This window comes from Callithrix jacchus, chromosome 1, assembly GCF_049354715.1.
Source record: "Callithrix jacchus isolate 240 chromosome 1, calJac240_pri, whole genome shotgun sequence".
NCBI classification, from domain to species: Eukaryota; Metazoa; Chordata; class Mammalia; order Primates; family Cebidae; genus Callithrix; species Callithrix jacchus.
In genome coordinates, this window is record NC_133502.1 from 101253908 (window position 1) to 101278484 (window position 24577).

At 42.3% G+C, this 24577-nt stretch overlaps 1 pseudogene; it reads left to right on the top strand.

The window, feature by feature from the left end:
• Nucleotides 1-21502: 21502 nt before the first annotated feature.
• Nucleotides 21503-22827, top strand: LOC103787220 (protein salvador homolog 1 pseudogene; annotated as a pseudogene).
• Nucleotides 22828-24577: the final 1750 nt, after the last annotated feature.

Below are 24577 nucleotides of genomic sequence, written 5' to 3' on the forward strand. Positions count from 1 at the left end.
TTAAAATGTCAGCCGGGCACAGTGGCTTGTGCCTGTAATCTCAGTGCTTTGGAAGGCCGAGGTAGGAGAATCGATTGTGGTCAGGAGTTGGAGGTTGCAGTGAGCTATGACGTTACCAGTATACTTTAGCCTGGGTGACAAAGTAAGACCCTGTCTCTAACACAATTGTTTTTAAAGGAATAATTAAAACGTCAATGTGTTTAGAAAGAGACCTATTCGTAATGCCAATATGAAATGCTTTTGATGTTGATATTCAGGTCATTAGAACTTAGTGTCAATCAGGCTGTTAGAACTTTGCTTTGACTTACCAGTAGGGCAAAAAATGGCAGCAGACCTTTCTCCTACGTATGTCAAGTCAATAATCTAAAATCAAAGAAAAATCCCTAACTTTGAAAAAACCCTCAAGTTCACCTCTTCGAACTTGCTTCTCAATTTGCTAATAGCTTGTATGATGTCCCTGACAAAGTTGCTTGTTCCTGCATTCAACAGACATGAATTGAGCACCTGTTCTTGCCAAGCACTACTTATTTAACTCCAAAGATGAAAGCACTTTGGTTGCTACTTCCAAGAAACTCACACTAAGCCTGTCCTTGAATGGTGACTTCATGACATAAATCATTACAATCAAGTTCTCTTGAATCAGAATTGCCTCTCTCTACTTCCAGAAGAGAAAATTTTGTTCTGTCTTCAAATACTTTTAGGGAGTATTAAGTTTTTGTGCTATCCACCCTGACCTCAGGTTTCTTGGCAAAACATACCAAGTTCACTCAATTACTCCTCATATGACTTAGCATTTAGAACACTCAGATCTCTGGTCACACTCCTCCAAACACATTCAAGTTTGTCAAAATCCCTCTTAAAGTGAGGAGACCAAAATAGAAAATATATCACAGATGTTTTCTAGAATGACCTGGACACTGACTTTTTCTAATGTGATTACAGTTCCTTGGCCTTTTGAAAACACCCCTTCATTCTGCTATATGAGCATGGTCTTTGCAGTCAGACCCAAGTTCATATAGATAAATGATTCTGTAATCTTGGACAAGTTGTTTCATGTCTCTGAACCCTAACTTCATCTGTGAAACAGAGATAATCATTATTTTCTCATAGATTTTTTTTGGTGAGGGTGAAAATATATGACATGTGTAAAGGGTGAAAATATATAACCTGTGTAAAGCATCTACTATGTACCAAGTACTGTTCCTTTAGCACAATACTTGGTACATAGTAGATGCTCAAAAAATCGCGATTGGGCCAGGCACAGTGGCTCACACCCAGCATTTTGGGAGGCTGAGGTGGGCGGATCACTTGAGGTCAAGAGTTTAAGACCAGTCTGGCCAACATGGTGAAACCCCATCTCTACTAAATATACAAAAACAGGTTTACGCCTGTTCCCACTTTTCAGCGTTGTTTAATGAGTTGTGAATAGATCTTACTGCATTGACACCTTACACAAATGCTATCATCTTGCCACAAGCACACCCTAAGAGAAAAACCAGAGAATATATTTGTCTCTGGCATTCCCGAAATCTATTTGCCTAGTAACTCTGTTACATAAGAAAATATCTGCTACGATTTAATGAATTTACACTGGCTCTCGATGCTCATTTTCTTTTCTAATTATTTATAAGTCATCTGGATAATAATTCAGAGTATGCCTTTTCCTCCTCCTTCTTCTTTGTATTAGGCAAAATAATAATAGCTCCTCAAATATGTCCATATCCTAATGCCAGAGCCTATGACATTGTTCCTTCTGTGGCAAAGGGACCTTATGGATGTGATTTTAAGGCTAAGGACTTTGACATAAAAGAGCAGCCTGAATTATTCAATTGTCCAATCTAATTGTATCAGTCTTTTTTTTTAAGATGTGTTTTGCTTTGTCGCCTAGGCCAGAGTGCAGTGGCATGATCTCAGTTTACTGCAACCTCTGCCTCCTGGGCTCAAGTGATTCTCATGCCTCAGCCTCCTGAGTACCTGGGATTATAGGGGCCTGCACCAAACCTGGTTAATTTTTGTATTTTTTTTTTTTTAGTAGAGATGGGTTTCACCATGTTGGCCAGGCTGGTCTGGAGCTCCTGGCCTCAAGTGATCTGCCTGCCTTGGTCCCCCAACGTGCTGGAATTACAAGTGTTAGTTACTGCGCCTCGTCTAATCACATGAGTCTTAAAAGCAGAGAACCTTTTTAGCTGTGTTCAGGGGGGTGATCAAGTTCCCTGAGGGAGGTGCAATGCCGCGCGCTGGCTTTAATGGAAGAGGATGAGGGCCACAAGCCAAAGAAAGTGGGCAGTCTTTAGAAGCCAGAAAAGGCAGAAAACGGATTCTCCTCTAGGGCCTCCAGAAAGGAATGCAGCCGTGCCAAAACTTGATTCAGCCCAGTGAGACCTGTGTTGTACTTCTGGCCTTCAGAACCGTAAAATAATAAATCCATGTCGTTAGAGGCCCCAGAAGTGGTAACTTGTTATAGCAGTCATAAGAAACTAATAACTTCTCCTCCTCCTCCTCTTCTTCTTTTGTGAATTCATACTTGAAGTTAACACAGATTTTTCAATTTCACTTTTGGCCAACTGGGGCTTAATTTGGCCGAGACAAAGGAGACAAGGATAAGTGTGCTGAACAGCAGGAAGTCTTCAGTTAGTCTCTCAATAACAAATCATTCTTGTCTCTCCATTCATGTAGGTTGCAATGACATGTCTCTGTAGCAAAACTTTGTTGGACTTGTAATGGCTGTGACTACATAACTATGTTTCAATTTTTTTTTATTGAGACAAGGTCTTGGCTAGGCATGGTGGTCACATCTGTAATTCCAGCACTTTGGTAGGCTGAGGTGGGCAGATCATGAGGTCAGTAGTTCGAGACCGGCCTGGCCGAATGGTGAAACCCTGTCTCTACTAAAAATACAAAAATTAGTTGGGTGTGGTGGTGCACATCTGTAGTCCCAGCTACTTGGGAGGCTGAGGTAGGAGAATCTCTTGAACCTGGGAGGCAGATGTTGCAGTGAGCCAAGATTGCTCCACTGTAGTCCAGCCTGGGCAACAGAGCAAGACTCCATCTCAAATAAAAGAGACAAGGTCCACTTTGTTACTCAAACTGGAGTCGTGTGAACATGGCTCACTGCAGCTTCAACCACCTGGGCTCAAGTGATCCTCCCACCTCAGCTTTCCAAGCAGCTGGGACTACAGTAGCATCACCATACCTGGCTAATTTGTAAAGAGGAAGTCTTACTTTTTGTTCAGGCTAGTCTTGAACCCTGGGCTCAAGTGATCCTCCTGCCTCAGCCTCCCAAAGTGCTGGGATTACAACTATATTTCTTTTAAAAAAAAAAAATCTATAAATGCGGCCAGGCATGGTGGCTCCCACCAGTAATCCCAGCACTGGGGAAGGCCAAGGTGGCATGGGGTGTTGGGGGGAAGATCACGAGTTCAAGAGATCCAGACCATCCTGGCCAACATAGTGAAACCCCATCTCTCCTAAAAATATCAAGCTACTCAGGAGGCTGAGGCAGGAAAATCATTTGAACCCAGGAGGCAGAGGTTGCAGTGAGCCAAGATCGTGTCACTGCACTTCAGCCTGGTGACAGAGCGAGACTCAGTCTCAAAAAAAAAAAAAAAAAATCTAAAAATTCATCTAGTCTTTACTCCCTTGTACTTCTGATGTCAATCAACAAAATTTGGTGTGGTTTACTAAATATATTCTATCCGTACAACCCGTACAATGTTATTGTGGAAGCTACACTTGTGCGCCAGAGCCCAACTCTGTCACTTACCAATTTTATCTTTCAGTAGTTATTTCTGTCTTTCTGCACCTCAGTTTTCATACCTAGAAAAATAAGGACATTTGATGAGATGTCTAAATTGCTGTGTTTTATTGGAGTATAGACAAAAAAAATTTTTCCCCGTTTTTTTGCCAAAAGGATAAACTGATTAAAATATATTACTTCATTCCTTTGTTCATGCCAGTCCATTTACATGAAATGCACTCTCCTTCTCCTTTATTTTCTTCTGCCACTTATATTTCCAGCTAATAAAATGCTCCTCTGCTTTCAAGTCCAAAATCAAATGCCACTCCTAATGAAAATCTCCTTGATCACAGCATCAGGAGTTAATCTTGCTGTCCTCTGAAATACTACAGCACTCATTTCCTGTAGGCTTATCACACGCTGAGTTATTCCCCTTTATTGCCATGTCTTGACACTCCAACCAGACTGCAGCTTCCTGAAGATGGGACCATGTTCCTTGTCTACCAATCGCAAGTGTTGAGTAAATATCCTGGCCAGGCACAGTGGCACATGCCTGTAAGTCCAGTACTTTGAGAGGCCCAGGTGGGTGGATCACTTGAGGTTGGAAGTTCAAGACCAACCTGGCCAACATGATGAAACTCTGTCTCTACAAAAATTAGCCTGGCGTGGTGGCATGTGCCTGTAATCCCAGCTACTAGGGAGGTTGAGGCAGGAGAATCATTCGAACCCAGGAGGCGGAAGTTGCAGTGAGCCGAGATCGCACCGTTGCACTCCAGCCTGGGAGACAGAGCAAGACTCGATCTCAAAAAAAAAAGAAAAGAAAATCCTGCCTCCTTCCTGTTATAATGAAAGTAGTAACTCCTATTTAAAGCCCATCCTCTTCTTGTCTTCTGATACCTCCCCTCCTGCCTCTCACAGACTCATGACATCCATCATCTCCCATCTCTCTTTTTCCTTTAACTTCTCTTCCAGCTTCAGTCCATCAGCTCAACTGTCTCCCATTTGATTAAAAAAAAAAATTCCTCCAAAGGCTCCATTTCTGACTCCAGCCCCATCCCCAATCTCCCACTGTCACATGTCATGGAGGAGTGGAGATGTGCTTCTGCCCACTGCTGTCCACCTTCCACCCCATCCTCCACGGAACACAATTCCCCCAAGACTACCAATGCCCCTAACTCACTATAGACAGTGGACACTATACTTATCCTCTAGGCATCGATTTCTGCCATTGACCAAGAGCTCCTTCCTGAAACAGCTTCTTCCATGGCCCTCCATGGCAGGACATTGCTCTTTCTGCCTGGATGCTCCTTCAGTCTCCAGCGCCTGCTCTCCCTCTGTCATTCACCTCCTGTGCACTTACCGCCTTAGAGTTCCATCCTGGGTCTTCTCCTGCACGTGGTCTACAGGTTTCCCTGTACCCCTTCCATCCTCAAAGTGCCCATCCATCGTCAGGCAAAAGAGCAAATTAGACGAGCAAGGCCTTTGCTCTCCGGAAGTTTCCATCCTAATATACAAACACAGACCATAGACAAGCAAACAAATAAATCCTAGGATAATTTCAGATAGTGATAAGTGCAATGAAGGAAATAACTAGAAAAGCATATTTTAGGAAGGGGAGTGAGAGAAGGCTTATCTGAGGAGGTGACACAGAAGCTAAAAAAATAATACCTCTGGTTACAAAGAGCCAGTTCTGAGATGAGCCAGGGAAAAGCATTCCAGACAAAGGGAATTTACAAGTAAGAAGGTCCTGAGATGGAATTCTGTCCTGTTTCAGAGAGACAATAGGAGGTCATGGCATTTGATGAGGTGGCAGCAGGATACTGGAGTCCACTGCAAAGGGCCTTGTAAGCTGAGATGAGAAATTTGGATTTTCATCTAAGCGCACAGAATAGCTATGGGTGATTGCAGCAGCCCTTCCTGTGGATTTCCTACAAAAGCCAAGTGCTTTTTAAAATGCAGGTCTCAGCCAGGTGCGGTGGCTCACTCCCATAATCCCAGCACTTTGGGAGGCCAAGGCGGGCGCATCACCTGAGGCCAGGAATTCAAGACCAGCCTGGCCAACATGGTGAAATCCCGTCTCTACTAAAAATACAAAAATTAGCCGGATGTGGTGGTGTGTGCCTATAATCCCAGCAACTCAGGAGGCTGAGGCAAGAGAATCGTTTGAACCCCCGGGTGGGGGAGGTTGCAGAGAGCTGATATCATGCCACTGCACTCCAGCCTGGGTGACAGAATACAACTCTGTCTCAAAAAAAAAAAAAAAAAAATAGAAAATAAAAATAAATAAATCAAAAAAATAAAATCCAGGTCTGTTCTTATCCCTGCCTTGAGGAAATCTCCCCAGTAGCTTCCTATGCTCTTAGGAGGGTCTGAACCCTTGAAATGACCTCCAAGGGCAATCATGCCTGCTGCAATCACTGCCTATATCCAGGCCTGTCCTTGTCACAACCCCCTTGCTCTTCATGTGTCTAGTAGCTTTAGGTCCTCAAACACATTGGGCTCACAGTGAACTCCAGACAGTGCTGTCCAAGAGAAATATACTGTGAGCCACATGGACAATATTAAGCTTTCTGGTAGTCACATTATGCAAACAGAAAAAAACAGGTGAAACTAGTTTTTTGTTTGTTTGTTTGTTTGTTTGTTTGTTTGTTTTGAGACAGGGACTCACTCTGTCGCCCAGGCTAGAGTTCAGTGATGGCATCTCACCTCATGCAGCCCCTGCCTCCTGGGCTCAAGTGATCTTCCCAGCTCAGCCCTCAAGTAGCTGAGATTACAGGCGTGTGCCACCACTCCTGCCTAATTTTTGTATTCTTTGTAGAGACAGGGATGCACCATGTTGCCCAGGCTGGTCTTGAACTCCTGGGCTCAGGCAATCCCCCCGCCTCAGCCTCCCACAGTGCTGGGATTAGAGGTATGAGCTACCGTGCCCAGCCAAAACTAGATTTAATGATAGATTTCATATAACCCAATATATCCAAAACATTCATTTTAACATATAATCCATATAAAGCATTATTTGATATTTCACATTCTTGTTGGTATACTCTTTGAAATCCAGTGTGTTTTGCCTTTAAGGTACATCTCAATCCAGACCAGCCTCATTTCAAAGACTCATCAGCTGCTGGAGTCTCGTGATTCCTACACTAGACAGACCACGCCTAGACCTTAAGCATTCGGTCCCCTCACCTTGACCTCTCCTACCATCCTCCCCATCTCTGCCTCCTGACTTCCCCAGATAACAGCTAGTTATCTTTTATAAATCAGTAACATCTCCTCTGACTCCCTGAACCAGGAAAAATCTCCCTTGCTCTGTGCTCCCAAAGCACCCTGCAATTCTGTTTCACAATCCTCACCATGATGTAACTGTGTTCTTCATGCTGTTGTAAGCTCCATGAGGAGCACATCTGTCTTGTCCAGAGCCATGTCCAGCCAAGTGCCTGGCATGTGAAAGTTACTCAGGACACACTGGATGACATACGTTGAAAGCAGCCTCCAAGGTCTTAAAAACAGTTCCTTATACTTCCATCATAAAATTTGCTCAACAGTCTCAGCCTTATTAAGGGGATTTGATCGTAGTGTTCAGTGTTAGGGATCACCTGGTTGAAGAACAAAGACCATAGAGATTGGACCTGTTGGCAGTGTCGGGAGACATAAGGTACATCTTCCGTTGTTGTTTTATTGACAGATGCATCGTTATGCAAGTCATATATGTACTTGTTACAAAATTCAAAAGGTACAGATGTGAAGAGCAAGTTTTTCTGCAACCCAATTTCTAAGCCATCCCCTTTCTGGAGACTACAAATATTACTCATTTTTTATATTTACTTCCGTTTGCTTCTAATGGAAAAAAAAATCGTCTCACAGACTAACATTTTTCAGTTTTCTCAATAATGCGAAGAATGAAAGAACCAACAACCCTTCCTTAGGAGACACCCTTTGGACTATTGTCTGCTCTTGACCATGTGCTACAGAATAAATGTATTTCTGTACTTTAAATGGGGGAAGCAATAGAATTTGCAATTGATTTTTTTTGCTATGGGAATTGAATTTTTTTGATCCAAACAATGATCCTTAGTTGAGGTCTTTTCCACTAAAATATTACTAATCACTAAATGGAGTAGAGAATTATTTAGGCTTCTGTATCTCTGGCCATGCAAAGGAGGATGAAATGCCCAAGTCTGTTCTTTTACATGGGGTAAGTGTTAATTATTATCGTGTCTATTTCTAAGAAGGAAATCTTCAATACAAAATGCCTTGACCAGTCAAGCACAGTGCTATAATCCGAAATGGGAGGGTCATTTGAGCCCAGGAGTTTGAGACCAGCCTGGGCAACATGATGAAACCCTATCTCTACAAAATATAAACAACAACAACAAAAACCCAAGAGCTTTGACCGAGGCTTAAAGATCATGAAGGGAACACTTTCAGGCATATGCTATTGATTTTATATTCCATTCCAGTCTCCACAGTCCCAATCCCTTGCTTATATCTCTCTGGGCCTAGCAAAGCCGCAGCAGACCCTAGAAAGAGAAATGGAGCCAGAAACCAAAAAATTCTGAGGGCCCATATGCCCTGACCCTTCCAGTCCCCTCTTCCCCACCTTTGGTCACTCAGGTAGCTGGAGAAGAGGCTCTAAAAGAATCACAATTGGTTCTGCCTCTTTTATCATCATAAGAATGCAGGTCTGAAAAAAAATGTCTGTCAAATGTACATTTTAAAAATTCATCACAATCAGGCCAGGTGTGGTGGTTCACACCTGCATTCCCAGCACTTTGGGAGGTCGAGGCAGGCAGATCACCTTAGGTCAGGAGTTCAAGAGCAGCCTGGCCAACATAGTGAAACCCCATCTCTACTAAAAATACAAAAATTATCCAGGTGTGGTGGCACATGCCTGTAATCCCAGCTATTCGAGAGGCTGAGGCAAAAGAATGGCTTGAACCTGGGTGCCAGAGGTTGCAGTGAGCAGAGATTGTGCCACTTTACTCCAGGCTGGGTGAAAGAATGAAACTCTGTCTCAAAAAAAAAAAAATTGGACAAAATCTTTCATATTTTGCTGTTTGAATGGCATGTGTGCATGTGTGTGTGACAGGGTCTGGCTCTGTTGCCCAGGCTGGAGTGTGGTGGCCCAATCTTGGCTCACTGCAACCTGTGCCTCCTGGGTTCAAGTGATTCTCATGCCTCAGCCTCCACAGCTGGAGCCACAGGCACTCACTGCTACATCTGGCTAGTTTTTGTATTTTTAGTAGAGACAGGTTCCACTATGTTGGCCAGGCTGGTCTTGAACTCCTGACCTAAGGTGATCTGCCTGCTTCAGCCTTCCAAAATGCTGGGATTACAGGCATGAACCACCATGCCTGAACTTGAATGACACATTTTTATAGGCTTTCTACAAAATTAATTTAGCAATATGAATAAGGAATCTCAAAAATGCCCATCCAAGGGACTGGGCTTGGAAAATCACTTCTTTGATTACATCTTAAGGAAATAACCCAAACATGAAAAAGTTTCAAGCAAAAAGATGTTCATCACAGTGTTATTTACAATAGCAAATAATTGTCATATGCTGAAAATGTGAAGTAATGGCAATACAATAATTTGAATATTACTAAGATTATAAGTTAATTTATAACAAAGCTGATGCCATAATTAATACCAAACAAAAAGAGAAAGACTTAGAACATATAGAATAGAAACTGGAATGAAGAAAAACTATTCACTTCTGTACATTTTGAATTTTGTAACAAGTACACAGTATAAGATTAGAAGAATAAAAAGTCCCCTGTGTCATTAGGCAATGGGTAAACTTTTGCATTTACTGTATCAAATATATAAATACATTAAATAGCGTGTTGCTCCATGTCCAGGCTCTCCTGAGTTCAGCCTGCCAGCCTCCCACTTCGCAGTGACTCAATGCTTCCCCCGCTTGACTCTATTTATATTACGCAGAACCTTCCTTTGTACATCCTGTGATGAAGTCATTTGGCCTTCACTTGGTGAGAACGCGACATTCACATGTCTGTGTGTTTTGTTTTATTAAAATCATTTACAATTATTTTTCTATGACAAAGAAACTGTCACTCCATGTCACCAAGAAGATCTTAAACACAGATAAAAATGCAGGCCCTGAAAGTAGGTGGAAGCTCCCTGTTAAGTGGATCATCCAAACAAACCAAAATATGTTGATTTTCACTGATTATTAGCATCCAAATGAAAACACAAAATTGAATTCTCATGGAGAACTCGAGGCCCCTTGAGAATATGACTGAACACTTTCAAGGATCTTCAGACCTTAATATGAGAAACAGAAAGGAGTGAAAGAAGGTCCATTGATTAAAAGTCAAAAAATATGGATTAAAAATTGTAGCCCTGACATTCATAGGGAGTGGGCTTGAGATGTTTACCTCAAAGATCAGTTAGAAAGATTAACCATGATCTGATAAAAATGATTTGTGAGATCATCTTATAACATGTTAGAAGATGCCTTGGCCAAGTGTCCTGGAAAACAGTATGAGAGTAAGTGATATGTGCGTGACAGAGGCGACTGCTGTCCCAGGGAAACGGAGGAAAAAAAAGGGAAAGGGCTGTTGTTCTGTCATCATCATGGATAGAAATATTCCAACCTTCCTTTGCCCCTATCGGGGGATCAGATTTTGAATACAATTAGAAAAATACTAGTTTGCAGTGTTGCGTTTAAATTACATACTGAATCATTCTGTTTTTAAAATAAAGCCAACCCTCATCCCACATTTTTATTCTAAATAGAAAACACAAAATCCTTTATTCCTAGAGGCCATTTTGGGTTTTTGCTGTAGTATAGTCTCATGCCCTGATTATGGTCATGTGTACATGAAGTATATATTTGCTGAAACTCGTTGCCTGATTTAAAATGCAAAACTTTAGAAATGCAAACATGCAAACATGATTGCAAATATGCAAAGTACAAGGTCTTAGACGGATGGCCCTAATCAAGGCAAAATCCTTTAAAATAAATACATAAAACTGAGTTTAGAATAGGCTAAGAAGCAGTAACACATGCAAAGTGGCTAATTGCTCTTGGTTCATCATGAATATTAATCTTATTTAACCTGTAAAAGGTAACTGCAGGGAAGATATCAAAAGGCCTGCTCTCTGTCCCATCATTTTTTCCACCCAGCCCTTTTGCAATTTTCACTTCTCAATTCCAGGCTCTGTGCCTATTCTCATTCAATAACACCAGTATAAGCCACTGCATGTTAGGCATGAATTAATTAACAGTAATATCCAAGTTGCTGGTAACATACTGACAGCAGGTAGGGTCAGCCAAGATGGACAGTGGAGAGAAGGTATGTTCTATGGTCTTACATCAGACACCACTGAGTTGAGTAAAAGGACAGTGGCTGCATTTCATCCTGCCTATGTGGCTTTAAGCATTGTACTGACCATCACAGCCCTTGCAGAGACAGCCACCCATGAGGAAAGAGACAGGACCCCTTGAGCGGGTGCTGACTGACTCATCCAGGTCAGGAGGCCACAGTGAGCACGGCCTGTCCAGTGAGCTAGCAGAGGGAAGTCTCCAAAATGAGAGTCCTCTGGTAAAGAGTGGGCATCTCAGCTTAGACCAAATCAGGCAAGAACAAAACAACAGTGAGCATGTAAAAGAGAATCCAATCCAATTAAGCCTAGAAAACCCCCTTAGCTGCTTCCATCTGCCCCGGTCACTGATTCCTTAGGGAGGAGAAACTAGAGGTGAATATAAGAACTTACTGAAGTCCTGTGTACTGTGGTACATATAAATATGAGTGTGGCCAGGTGCGGTGGCTCACACCTGTAATCTCAGCACTCTGGGAGGTCGAGGCAGGCGGATCACAAGTCAGGAGATCAAGACCATCCTGGCCAATGGTGAAACCCCATCTCTACTAAAATACAAAAATTAGCCGGGCGTGGTGATGCACACCTGTAGTCCCAGCTACTCGGGAGGCTGAGGCAGAGGAATGGCTTGAATCCTGGAGGTGGAGGTTGCAGTGAGCCGAGATCACACTACTGCACTCCAGCCTGGAGGTCGACAGAGCAAGACTTTGTGTGTCAAAAAAAAAATGAGTGTAACTACTATGCATTTAGTTTTCTTTAGAGTGTGGGTCCAGTAATTCTCAATATATTCCGTCCTCTTTAAAGTTTCAAGTTAAAAACAAAACAAAAAAAGAATCCTATAATTTTTGCCATGCAGATACATCTGATTAGGTTTTGATTTCTGACTTTTACCAAGACTCTGATTACTAAGGTGGCCAAAATCTGTAAGAAACATTTCTCATTTCCATATGCAAGTGTGTTATGTATGTTTAGTAAATGGCTGCTGCTTGCCTTGATTAGAACCCATCTTCCCTTCCAAGAAAGAAGTCCCCTTCTTGGAACTCCTCTTTTCTACCTTCTAAACAAGTGGTTCAGGGGGTGGGGGGGAGTGCAACCACGTTCTTATATGACTCCGCCTCCACCAACTAGAGTTGACTGGACCCTGGCTGGGGCCCTTGACTGAAGCCAGCACCATCTGAGCCTTCCCCAAGACGTTTCTACTTGGAATTAAGGAACAAAATCAGGCCCTCTTTGGTGTTTTAACCCACAGTATGTGAGACTCAGATGTACAATGAGAGAGAAAGCCTTGGACACCAGGAGGGGTAGAGCTGCAGACAGAGAGAAGGAATCCAGGGAGCACTTGGACTTTTGGTTCCAGTTTTCTTTCATTTTATTGTTAAATTTCTGGCTGGTTCCTTGTCTTTTTCATAGATTGACCTCTTAACTCCTTCGGTTACTTGAAATATCCCAATATTCTCCCAATAAATTCCTCCCTTATTCTTAAACAAATTCAATTTGGATTTCGGTCTCCAGCAACCCAGGGGATCCTGAATAATAAAACAATATGTGGTTATTGTCTCACTCCTCAAAAGATAAACATGAAAATGTACAACAGCTAAAAGACTAGGTGGTGATTCCAGCTACGATTTTATTTTAGCTAACGTGGATAGGTGGCTCACCACAAGTTTAGCCTCAAGGGTTAGGCTGATATCAAAGCGGGGGGGAAAAAAAACACCTTGATTTTCCACATTGTTGGATTTCCACACTAATGAAAGGGCAATACCTGTAGGACATAGTGGGCAACAGTAAGGATTTTCAAAGAGGGCTTCTTTCTTTCATTCTTTTTATTATTATTATATTTTAAAAAATCTTCTGCTTCTGAACCCTTTGCTCCACAGGCAGTGCAGCTGGGGAAGCCATGGGCAATCTCCCCCTCCCTCTACCAGCAAGGCCCGAAGCGACTTGCCTCCTGGTCATTGCCCCTAACTAAACAAGGCCCAAGGCTGGGAGAAATCAAAGGAGTTATTTTTACAAAGGAGGGGTTTTTTTGCATGCTGTGCAGGTCCATTAGGAACTGTCTGGCTGGAAGCTGAGCCGCCTGAAGCAACTGCAGCAGGAAGAGATGGCAATCAAGACCCCTCTGCCTAACTGCTCCCTCTGCCTTCCCTTCACTCCTGCCGCCCTTGCCAAACCCACATCCAAATGGCAACAGACACATCAGTACCTGTCAGATTCAGAAGAACCTTTGAATCTCCCCTGGGGTGCACAGTTGGGAAGCAAAAAGTGTTTGCTTGTTTGGTTGGTTTCGCTTTCTGGAAGGAAACCTTAAGATAACACGGTACTGCCCTCAACGTCTCCCACCATGTCGGTGACTGGGAGATGAAAGGGAAAGACAGCACCACCCACGGTGGAAAAGACAAATTAAGACTTGATCGAATGAGCGATCCCCTGCTGAGGCCCCCCAACTGGGACAGACCTCCTAACAACACAGAGACAATCCCACAATGGACAGGTCAGCTCTGCTGCTGCCTGTGCAGCAAACTTATTATTTTAAAGAAGGTCTGAAATCTTCACCTCCCACACACATCTCCCATGCAATAGTCCTCCCTCCCTGCTTCATCATGGAGGAAAAGTGGAAAAGGGTTGCAACTCAGTGACTCCTCCCCCTTCCTCCTTTAGGTGGGCATTAGCTTCAGTCTGAAGACTGGCCTGAGGTTAGCTAAATGAAACCTAGAGGGTTAGATTTTCAGCTGTTGTGAGTGTGTGTTCCTTCACAAAGACACATTAAGAACCACAGAAAGAAATGCCCATGGCTGGGAATGGTGGCTCAAGTCTGTAATCCCATCACTTTGGGAGGCCAAGGTGGGCAGATCACCTGAGGTCGGGAGGTCTCCTGCCTGACCAACGTGGAGAAACCCCATCTCTATTAAAAATACAAAATTAGCCAGGCGTGGTGGCACATGCCTGTAATCCCAGCTACTCAGGAGGCTGAGGCAGGAGAATCGCTTGAACCCAGGAGGCAGAGGTGGCAGTGAGCCGAGATCATGTCATTGCACTCCTGTCTGGGCAACAAGAGTGAAACTCTGTCTCAAAAAAAAAAAAAAAAAAAAGCCCTGAGATAAACTGAATTCACCTATGGATTTGCTCTTCTGTACTCTGGCAGAAAATACCATGCCAACGCAAAGAGAGTAGCTTCACAAGTTAGGCTAATTTTTCAGTGTGTCATTGAGTTAGTAGAGTGAGGATTATTTATCTTTTAATCAGTAAAAATACTTTTTGCTGAATATGAAAACCAATGAAAGTGTTTTATGACCTGAATTGTATTCAGATCTGTTTATTATTTTTCATTGTTTTTAAGACCTTAATCAAAGACTTCACAGCGCATGGACTGAGTCCAGTGGATTTGTTTTGCAAATAAGCTTTCATGTGTGTTAACTGTGACTTCTGGTAAAGAAAACCAGAGCTAGACAGTGGATAGAGTGCTAAGACCAGATTTCATTCAGGAACTATTGCAATCAGGAAAAAGAGACTTCAGTGTAGAACTGAGCTCAATTGCAAATAAGACAAGGCGGTTTAGGGACTGATATAGCCAAGGAGCCGGCTTAAAGCATGGGGAGAGATTGGCGGATGGAAAATTACTAAGAGGAGACATCAAGGGTAAGGGGAGAGTCTTGGTGCAGGCAGAGCAGAGTGATCAGATATTGAAGGTAGGGGATGAGGAATTTGAGCAGATATGGAGAGATCTGATATCGAAGGTGTGAGATTCTCTTTAAACTAACTTAACCGGATTCTTGCTAAAACTGAGCAATGCAGGCCAACAAAAATGTACACTGAAGCCCAAGGTTGAGCCATGTTGAGAAGAGGGCTTAGAGCAGCCTGATTAGAGCTGGATCAAGGAGAGAGTTTTTGTCATATTTACCACTCAGAATTTACAGGGCAGACGTATGAGGCCCCACTAACACTGGCGTCGCATAAAGTATTTTTGGATCCTCCTTAAACACTGCCTACAGAAAGATTGAACCAGATCTGGGTTTGAATTCTTGCTTTACCATTCATTTACAATCTAATCCGATAATTAACTTCTCAGCTTGTTCTTTCATCCATGAAATGGGGTTACTAATACCTACCTTTCAGGGTTGTTGAGAGGGTTGAGAAGATAGCTGATGTGAAACACATAAAGCCTAAATAAATAGCTATTCTGAAGATCCCTTTGGAGCTGGTGATGTTGTTTTAAATGTCCCTAGTGGTTACAGACTTGGTTTTCTGGATTTTTGAAATGGCCTACATTTTTTCAAAGCCCTTCCCCATGGAAAAGATGGTCAAACTGAGTAATACTGTTTATGGTCAGAAACAAAGTTTACCTCTTATATCATGAGGCTGCTTTTGTCACATTGCTTGGAAATTGGTTCTGAAGAAATGGCCAGAAAGGATCTCCGAAGTGATTGCCATGGCCTTCCTGGTGGTTGTTAACATCCACTCCAAGTCTGCACAGCTGGGTCCACCACCATCCCCTACCCCACATACAGTCTCGGACCCAATGCCCATCTCAACTTATGCTGTCTGGTTTCCTGTCCATTCAGATGTTTAATGTTTAGTCACCTTCCCAGACTTGATTTCTAGTAACAGGTTTACAAGAGCTGGACTCCTGAATCAGCCCCTAATCACTCTATTACTACACAGACTGCATGCCCAAGAATCATTGATGTTAACTTTTTTTTTTGAGAGTCTCATTCTGTTGTCCAGGTTGGAGTGCAGTGGCACAACCTCAGCTCACTGCATCCCCTAACCCCTGGATTCAAGCAATTCTCCTGCCTCAGCCTCCCAAGTAGCTTGTTCTACAGGTGTGCACTAGCACGCCCAGCTAATTTTTATATTTTTTGTAGAGACAGGGTTTTACCATGTTGTCCAGGCTGGTTTTGAACTACTGGCCTCAAGTGATCCACCTGCCTTGGCCTCCCAAAGTTTTGGAGGCATGGCTGGCCAAAGATGTTAACTTCTTTTTTTTTTTTTGAAATGAAGTCTCACACTATCACCCATGCTGGAGTGCAATGATGCCATCTTGGCTCACTGCAACCTTCACCTACCAGGTTCAAGTGATTCTCCTGCCTCAGCCTCCCGAGTAGCTGGGACTACAGGCGTGCACCACCATGCCCAGCTAATTTTTTGTATTTTTAATAGAGACAGGGTTTCACTATGTTGGCCATGCTGGTCTTGAACTCCTGACCTTGTGATCTGCTCTGCCTCGGCCTCCCAAAGTGCTGGGATTACAGGCATGAGCCACCGCGCCCAGACAGATGTTAACTTCTTAAAAAGCTATTTTTACCTTCGGATCTTCCAACTCCCAGCCCTGACACATGACCACGCTGAGCTCTATCGCCTGAGCACTCCCTTGGCATGCCAATTCTCCTGCTATTGCCTTGCTACACAGAAGAAGAACCCCTGTATAGAAGTTTCATCAGATTCTTTTTTTGTAAGCAATAGAATCAAGCTGACTGGTTTTAATAGAAACGTAATTTATTGAAGGATATTGGGACCTAAAAGAAGATCAGGAAAGGCTAGATGACCAGGCTCAGTAAAAGGGAAAGAAGAAGAAAAACTAGAATCGGCCATAGCCAGAGCCAAAATCATGCCCAAGCCTTTACTGGTGAGGACACCACTGCCACCAGACCTCATGGCCACCACCTCAGTGCTATACATCAGATGCAGCACGCCTCAGCTACTGCCACTATAGGCATCCCCCAAAGGGATTCTCTACTGTACTTCTTTGTATAAACAGCTTCTGCTGCAGTTTGGAGGGAGCTCATTGGTTTGGTCTATCCCAGGTCACAGGGTAGGGCTCCCATTTCAAGAGATCCTGGGAAAATATCTGGCATCTTCAGCTTCCTAAACAAGTATTCACGAAACCTCACAGGCTGTGTCTGCTATGACGAGGACGTTCATCTCAATGTTAGTAAGCTTTAGCTCACTGGAATTTTGAAAGTTTGGAACATTTTTCTGGAAAGCTTTAAAAGAGATTAAGCCTTTGCATTAAGAAATTTCATCGCTGGGCGCGGTAGCTCACATCTGTAATCCCAACACTTTGGAAGGCCGAGGCTGGTGGATCACCTAAGGTCAGGATTCTGAGACCAGTCTGACTAACATGGTGAAACCCCATCTCTACTAAAAATACAAAAATCAGCTGGGCGTGGTGGCGGGCACCTGTAATCCCAGCTACTCAGGAGGCTGAGGCAGGGTAATCACTTAAACCCTGGAGGCAGAGGTCACAGTGAGCCAAGACCACACCACTGCACTCCAGCCTGGGCAACAAGAGCAAAACACTGTCTCAAAAAGAAAAAAAAAAAGGTTGACCTTGGTATTTTGTGCCTGGTCATATATAGCTCCTTTTGGAATAAGAAACATATTGCCATTTTATAAAAAAAAAAAAACCTGACTATCTTTGGTTTAGTAAATTGGGTAGTGAGGCATAAAATATCTTAGAGGGGATGATTTATTCATCATTCGGCTCTAGATATTCTCTAATTTCTTTTATGATTTAGTCTTTGTACCAGAAGATATTTAAAACTGGGTAGCTTAATCTGTGAATTTTCTAGTTATCTTTTTCCTAAAGGTATCTGTATTTCTCTTTTTTTCTCTCTCTCTCTCTTTTTTTTTTTTTTTTGGAAACAGGGTCTCTCTCTGCTGCTCAGGCTGGAGTGCAGTGGTGCAATCATAGCTCACCGCAGCCTTAACTTCCTGGGCTCAAGTGACCATCTTGCCTTAAACCGCACTCCCCCTCGAGTAGCTGAGACTACAGGTATGTACCACCACACCGAGCTAATTTAGTTTTTACTTTGTTGCCTAGGCTGGTCTTGAATTCCTGGCCTCATTCGACACTCCCACCTTTACCTCCCAATGCACTGGAAGCCACCATGCCCAGACCTATATTTCTATTAATAGTGGTGTTTTAGCATAGTTCTGTGAAGCCCAGGGAACAGATCCTCTATGATTTCAGTAATGTGAAAGTTGTTGAGACTTGCTTTGTTGTCCAGCATACATCAACTTTATAAACGTTTCAAATACACTTGAAAAGGAAATGTTTTCTGTGGCTGTTGGTGGGAATGTTCCTCTTGTCAACTGCGTCACATTTATCAACCCTGTTCAAGCCTTCTCTATTGCTATCAATTTGCTTATTTTTTTGCTTGTTGTGAGTGTTTGTTTATTCTATCATTTACTGAGAGAGGGGTGTTAAAATCTCTCACTGAAAGTATGACTTCACTTCTTTCTTCAGGTTTTGCTATATATATTTTGAGGCTAGGTTTTCAGGTTGAATACAGATTTAGAATTCTTATATCTTCTGGTGAACTTAACCTTTTTCTCATAAAGAACTTTTCCTATTTAGTGGTGCTTTCTGCTTTAAACCAGTAATTTAATATTAATATAGTTACACCATCTTTCCATCTTTCTTCTGGTTAATGCTTGTGTCTTTTCTTTCTTTTTTTTTTTAAGACAGGGTCTCACTCTGTCGCCCAGGCTGGAGTACTGTGGCTCAATCTCAGCTCACTGGAACCTCCCCTCCTAGGTTCAAGTGATTCTCCTGTCTCAGCCTGCTGAGTAGCTGGGAGTTCAAGCCCTTACCACCACACCTGGCTAATATTTGTATTTTTAGTAGAGACCAGTTTCACCATGTTGGCCAGGCTGTTCTTGAACTCCTGACCTGCGATGATCCACCCACCTCAGCATCCCAAAATGCTGGGATTACAGGCGTGAGCCACATCTCACCTGGCCCATCCTTTTTCCTATCCAATTACTCTTGATCATTTTGAATATTTTATATGTCTTTCCTTAATTTTTAAATATTTCCTTTACACATATTTTCACTGATTTTCAAAAATAAATTATAGACATTGTAACTATTCAAATTAACATATCTTCAAAAATAATCCCCTAATATCATCTAACACCTAGCCCACACTCAGCTAACTCCAGTTGTTTATAATGTGACTTTTAAAACTGTGTGTGTCATTGCATTTAACTATATGGCTCTTAGTCTTTTAACATCTAAAATAAGCTAACTTAATTGATAAATTGTTATGTCAGGAGTGACATAGAAAATGAAACAGATATTTTTAAATCACTCTTAAAAATATATAAGGAATATATTTAGTACATCCCATTTATAAGAAAAATCAGAAAGATACAGAAGGTAGAAGAAAAGAAATATTTTTATGGCTTTTACTAATTGTGAGCATGACTACCTTCCTGATACATTTATCTCTGTCTAGCTCCCTATCTGTCAATATTTTTACATGGCAAGGCCATTCTGTATGTAATTCTGCATTTACTGTAGGCAGTTTAACATCTTGCTTTGTAGCTTTAAAATTAATATGATTGTAATATTTTTTAAGAGACAGGTCAGGGTCTCACTTTATTGCCCAGGCTAGGCTGGAGTGCTATGGCATGATCATAGTTCACTACAACCTCAAACTTCTGGGCTCAAGTGATCCTCCTGCTTCAATCTTCCAAGTAGTTGGAACTATAGGTGCATACCATGGTACCCAGCTCATAGTTCACTACAAACTTCTGGGCTCAAGTGATCCTCCTGTTTTAATCTTCCAAGTAGTTGGAACTATAGGTGCATACCATGGTACCCAGCTCATTAAAAAAAAAAAAAAAAAAAAACTTTTTTGGCAGGGCGTGGTGGCTCACGCCTATAGTCCCAGCACTTTGGGAGGCCAAGGCAGGTGGATCACGAGGTCAAGAGATTGAGACCATCCTGGTCAACATGGTGAAACCCTGTCTTTACTAAAAATACAAAAAAAAAAAAAAAATTAGCTGGGCATGGTGGCATGCACCTGTAGTCCCAGCTACTTGGGAGGCTGAGGCAGGAGAATTGCTTGAACCCAGTAGGCGGAGGTTGCAGTGAGCCAAGATTGTGCCATTGCACTCCAGCCTGGGTAACTAGTGCGAAACTCTGTCTCAAAAAAAAAAAAACCCCAAAAAACTTTTAATAGAGATGTGATTGCTTGCTTTGTTGCCTAGCCTGGTTTCAAACTCCTGGCCTCAAGCTATCCTCCCACCTCAGCCTCCCAAAGCACTGGGATTACAGGAGTGAGCCACCACATTCACCAGTAACTATAATTTTTAATGGCTGCATAATGTACCATTAAGTGACTGTACCATAATTTTGTAAACAATCATCTTCTGTTGAATATTTAGATTTTTTCCAATTGTAATGGTTAATAAAAATAAACATATTTTTGAAGAAATTTTAGTCTGCTTCACATTATAGCCTAATCATAGACTCTTAAAAGTCAAATTTCTTTTTTTTTTTTCTTTTTGAGATGTACTTTCACTCTTGTCACCCAAGCTGGAGTGCAATGGCACGATCTCCGTGCACTGCAACCTCCGCCTCCCAGGTTCAAGTGTCAAAACACCTTAACCAGATGATTTAAAAATAACATCACCAATGTTGAGACACATGGACATCATGTGCCCCCTGAAATATACTGCACTAACAAGGACACAATATCATTACAGCAGACCTACATAACCTAAGTTTGTAACATGACCTACATAACTTAAGTTTAAACATGATGAAATCTCAGTCAAACCCAGAAGGAAGGGCCCTCTACCAAAAAAAAAAAAAGAAAAAAAAGAGTATTGGTGTACAGAAAATATTAGACCAGTGACATTTTAAAATGTCAAATGAAGGCCGGGCGCTGTGGCTCACATCTGTAATCCCAGCACTTTGGGAAGACAAGGCAGGTGGATACCCTGAGGCCAAGAGTTTGAGACCAGCCTGGCCAACATGGTGAAATCCCATCTCTACTAAAAATATCAAAAATTAGCTGGGCATAGTGACAGATGCCTGCAGTACCAGCTACTCAGGAAGCTGAGGCAGGAAAATGGCTTGAACCCGGGAGTCGGAGGTTGCAGGGAGCCGAGATAGCACCACTGCACTCCAGCCTGGGCGACAGAGCAAGACTCCATCTCCAAAAAAAAAAAAAGAAAATCAAGTTAAGAAAACTAACTGCCGAAAAATTTCTCCATATTAAAGGAAACAAAGGAGACGTGGCAACTCAGTACAAGGCATGATCCTAGACTGGATTCTAACCTGGGGAAAAATTAGTTTACAATTAATTATTGGGGTCGGCGGCCCGTGGTGGACCGTGGCCCTGGCCCGGTGTCGCTGGGCTCTCCTCACGGCGTCCCCGGGCAGCGTCGCAGAACGGGCCGACTTCCGGGAAGGAACTGACCAGTGACTGAGCTGCGGCCAGCGCGCTTAGCGCCCTGAACATGCGGCAGTCCCTGCGGGCAACCCCGGACTCAGGACAGAGGGCGGCGGAGGGGGAGGCGGAGGCGGAGGCGGCGGCTCGGGAGGGAAGGAGTCGGCGGCGCAGGCGGAGGTGGCGGCGGCGCCGAACTCTAGGGAGGCAGCTCAGCGTGGCCTCGGGCCTCGTGGTGAAGGATGCTGTCCCGAAAGAAAACCAAAAACGAAGTGTCCAAGCCGGCCGAGGTGCAGGGGAAGTACGTGAAGAAGGAGACGTCGCCTCTGCTTCGGAATGCGTGGTGATGTGTCTTATGTTTGCAAACATTGCGGGTATCTCTCGACCGTGCTGCAAGTTGTGCGAATTCTGGGGCAGAATTCCTTAGTCTTGCTGCCGGATGCAGAGTTGAGAAGATCTTATGCCTTTATTCATCCGGCATGGTCCAACAATTCCCAAACGAACTGATATCTGTCTTCCAGATTCAAGCCCTAATGCCTTTTCAGCTTCTGGAGATGGGGTAGTTTGAAGAAACCAGAGTTTCCTTAGAACTCCAATTCAAAGAATACCTCATGAAATAATGAGAAGAGAAAGCAACAGATTAGCTGCACCTTCTTATCTTGCCAGAAGTCTAGCAGATGTCCCTAGAGAGTATGGCTCTTCTCAGTCATTTGTAACGGAAGTTAATTTTGCTGTTGAAAATGGAGACTCTGGTTCCCGATATTATTATTCAGACAATTTTCTTGATGGTCAGAGAAAGCGGCCACTTGGAGATCGTACACATGAAGAATACAGATATTATGAATACAACCATGATTTCTTCCAAAGAATGCCTCAGAATCAGGGGAGGCATGCTTCAGGTATTGGGAGAGTTGCTACTACATCTTTAGGAAATTTGACTAACCAGGTTCTGAAGATTTACCCCTTCCTCCTGGCTGGTCTGTGGACTGGACAATGAAAGGGAGAAAATACTATATAGATCATCACACAAATACAACTCACTGGAGCCAACCTCTTGAGCGAGAAGGCCTTCTTCCAGGATGGGAGCGAGTTGAGTCATCAGAATTTGGAAACTATTATGTAGATCACACAAATAAGAAGGCTCAGTATAGGCATCCCTTTGCTCCTAGTGTACCTCAGTATGATCAGCCACCTCCTGTCACTTACCAGCCACAGCAAACTGAAAGAAATTAGTCCCTTCTGGTACCTGCAAATCCATATCATACTGCAGAAATTCCTGACTGGCTTCAGGTGTATGCTCGAGCCACTGTGAAATATGACCACATCCTGCAGTGGGAACTCTTCCAGCTGGCTGACCTGGATACATACCAGGGAATGCTAAAGTCGCTCTTCATGAAAGAATTGGAGCAGATTGTTAAGATGTATGAAGCATACAGACAAGCTCTTCTTACAGAGTTGGAAAACCGAAAGCAGAGACAGCAGTGGTATGCCCAACAACATGAAAAAAATTTTTGAGCTGATTTTTTAAAAAATAAAATTTAAGTTTTATAAGAGCTTTAAAATATTTTCACAGATAGAAAATAGCAAACAAGTACTTTGGTTAACAAACACAGCTTCCTTTGTGGAAATTATAAAATTCTAACTTTACATGTATTTTGTTATTAGAAAGTTTCTTTTATTGAACAAGAAAAATTAGTCTATCATTTGAAGAGCCAATATGGCAAACACTTTCAAGTGTTACATATTAGGAAACTGCTTTGGTATTCTTGATGGAAAAAATGCAGCAGGAAATGTCATTATGAACAGATGTTAAATAGGAAATTATCACTTGTTAACTTCTTATGGCAGTAGTACCTTTCTTTAAAAAAAAAAAAAGAATCTGCAGTATTTTAAAAAAAATGTTTACCACTCTAGTATGAAATATTTTCTGGAAAGGGATGGTTTAAATATTACCATGAGGTAGTTTAAATATAAAATAGGATTTAAAACCTTATTGTAATAAATATTTATATATGATGTCTGTTTGTCTTCCCTCCTCCAAAGTAAGGGACCCAGCTGGGGGACGTGGTGGCTGATACCTGTAATCCGAGCACTTTGGGAAGCCGAGGTCGATGGATCTCTTGAGCTCACCAGTTTGAGACCAGCCTGGGCAACATGGTGAAACCCCATCTCTACAAAAAATACAAAAAAAAATTAGCCAGGTATGATGGTATGTTTCTGTAGTCTCAGTTACTTGGGAGGCTGAGGTCAGAGGATGGCTTGAGCCGGAGAGGCAGAGGCTGCAGGGTCAAGATTGTACCACTTGCACTGCAGCCTGGGTGAGAGAGCTAGACCTTGTCTCAAAAAATAAGAAATAAAGAAATAGAAACATAGGAACCTTTTGAAAGCATGTTGAGAAAATACTTTTTATTATGAATGGGTGATGGGCATTTTAATCTTTCAGGAGTACATATAAGCATAAGTACTTAGCCTGTTTGAGGAAGGTGTGTAGAAGCTCAAAGTTGCTAAAATCAACTTCCGTATTTTCAGCCAGGGCTGTTACTGCATTTAGCATGGCTCTGATGAGACAGTGGAGAGTTCCTGACAGCATAGCCTACTGCCTTCTGACAGACTGGGTTGAGCTACCAAAAATGACAATCAGGGATTCAAAAAAAATGTTGGTCATTAAATCAATTTTATATTATTACTTTTTAATCTTCTAAGTATTTGTCACAGGACTTTAAAACCGTGTATTTCCTTCGTAATTTTTCTCCCCTTTTGGATTAATAGTTGTTAAAACACTTTTCATAATTAGTGCTGTACATTTGATTGCATACAAATTGGTGATACTTCTAAACTATAACTATAAATCTCTAGAATTCTGTGAATTTCAACATTATTTGAAGTAGTTCTTCAGTTACATATACATGTGTCGTAAATATGTAAATAAACTTTTAGCTTAGGAAGTCTTCCAGAATACAAGCTACTCCCAGTTATCAGTGAGTTTGAACTGTTGATGAAATGTTAACAGTGTTAAGTGTTTGCTTTTATATAACAAGTTTATTAAATATATTTTTGTGGAAAAAAACAATTATTGGGACATCACTGGAACAATTGAGAAAATCTGAATTTACATTTGAACTATGGCTTACATAGATACAAAGCAAGACAGCAAGTTGGGCAAGATTTAAGTAAAGAATGAATGTAAAGTGCATATAGAAGTTCCTTGCACAATTCTTGAAACTTTTCTTGAGACGAAAGGAAATAATTGTTCCTGAACCATCATACCAGAATGGGTAGAGACAAACCCTGTCTTGTTTCCTTTTTGGCT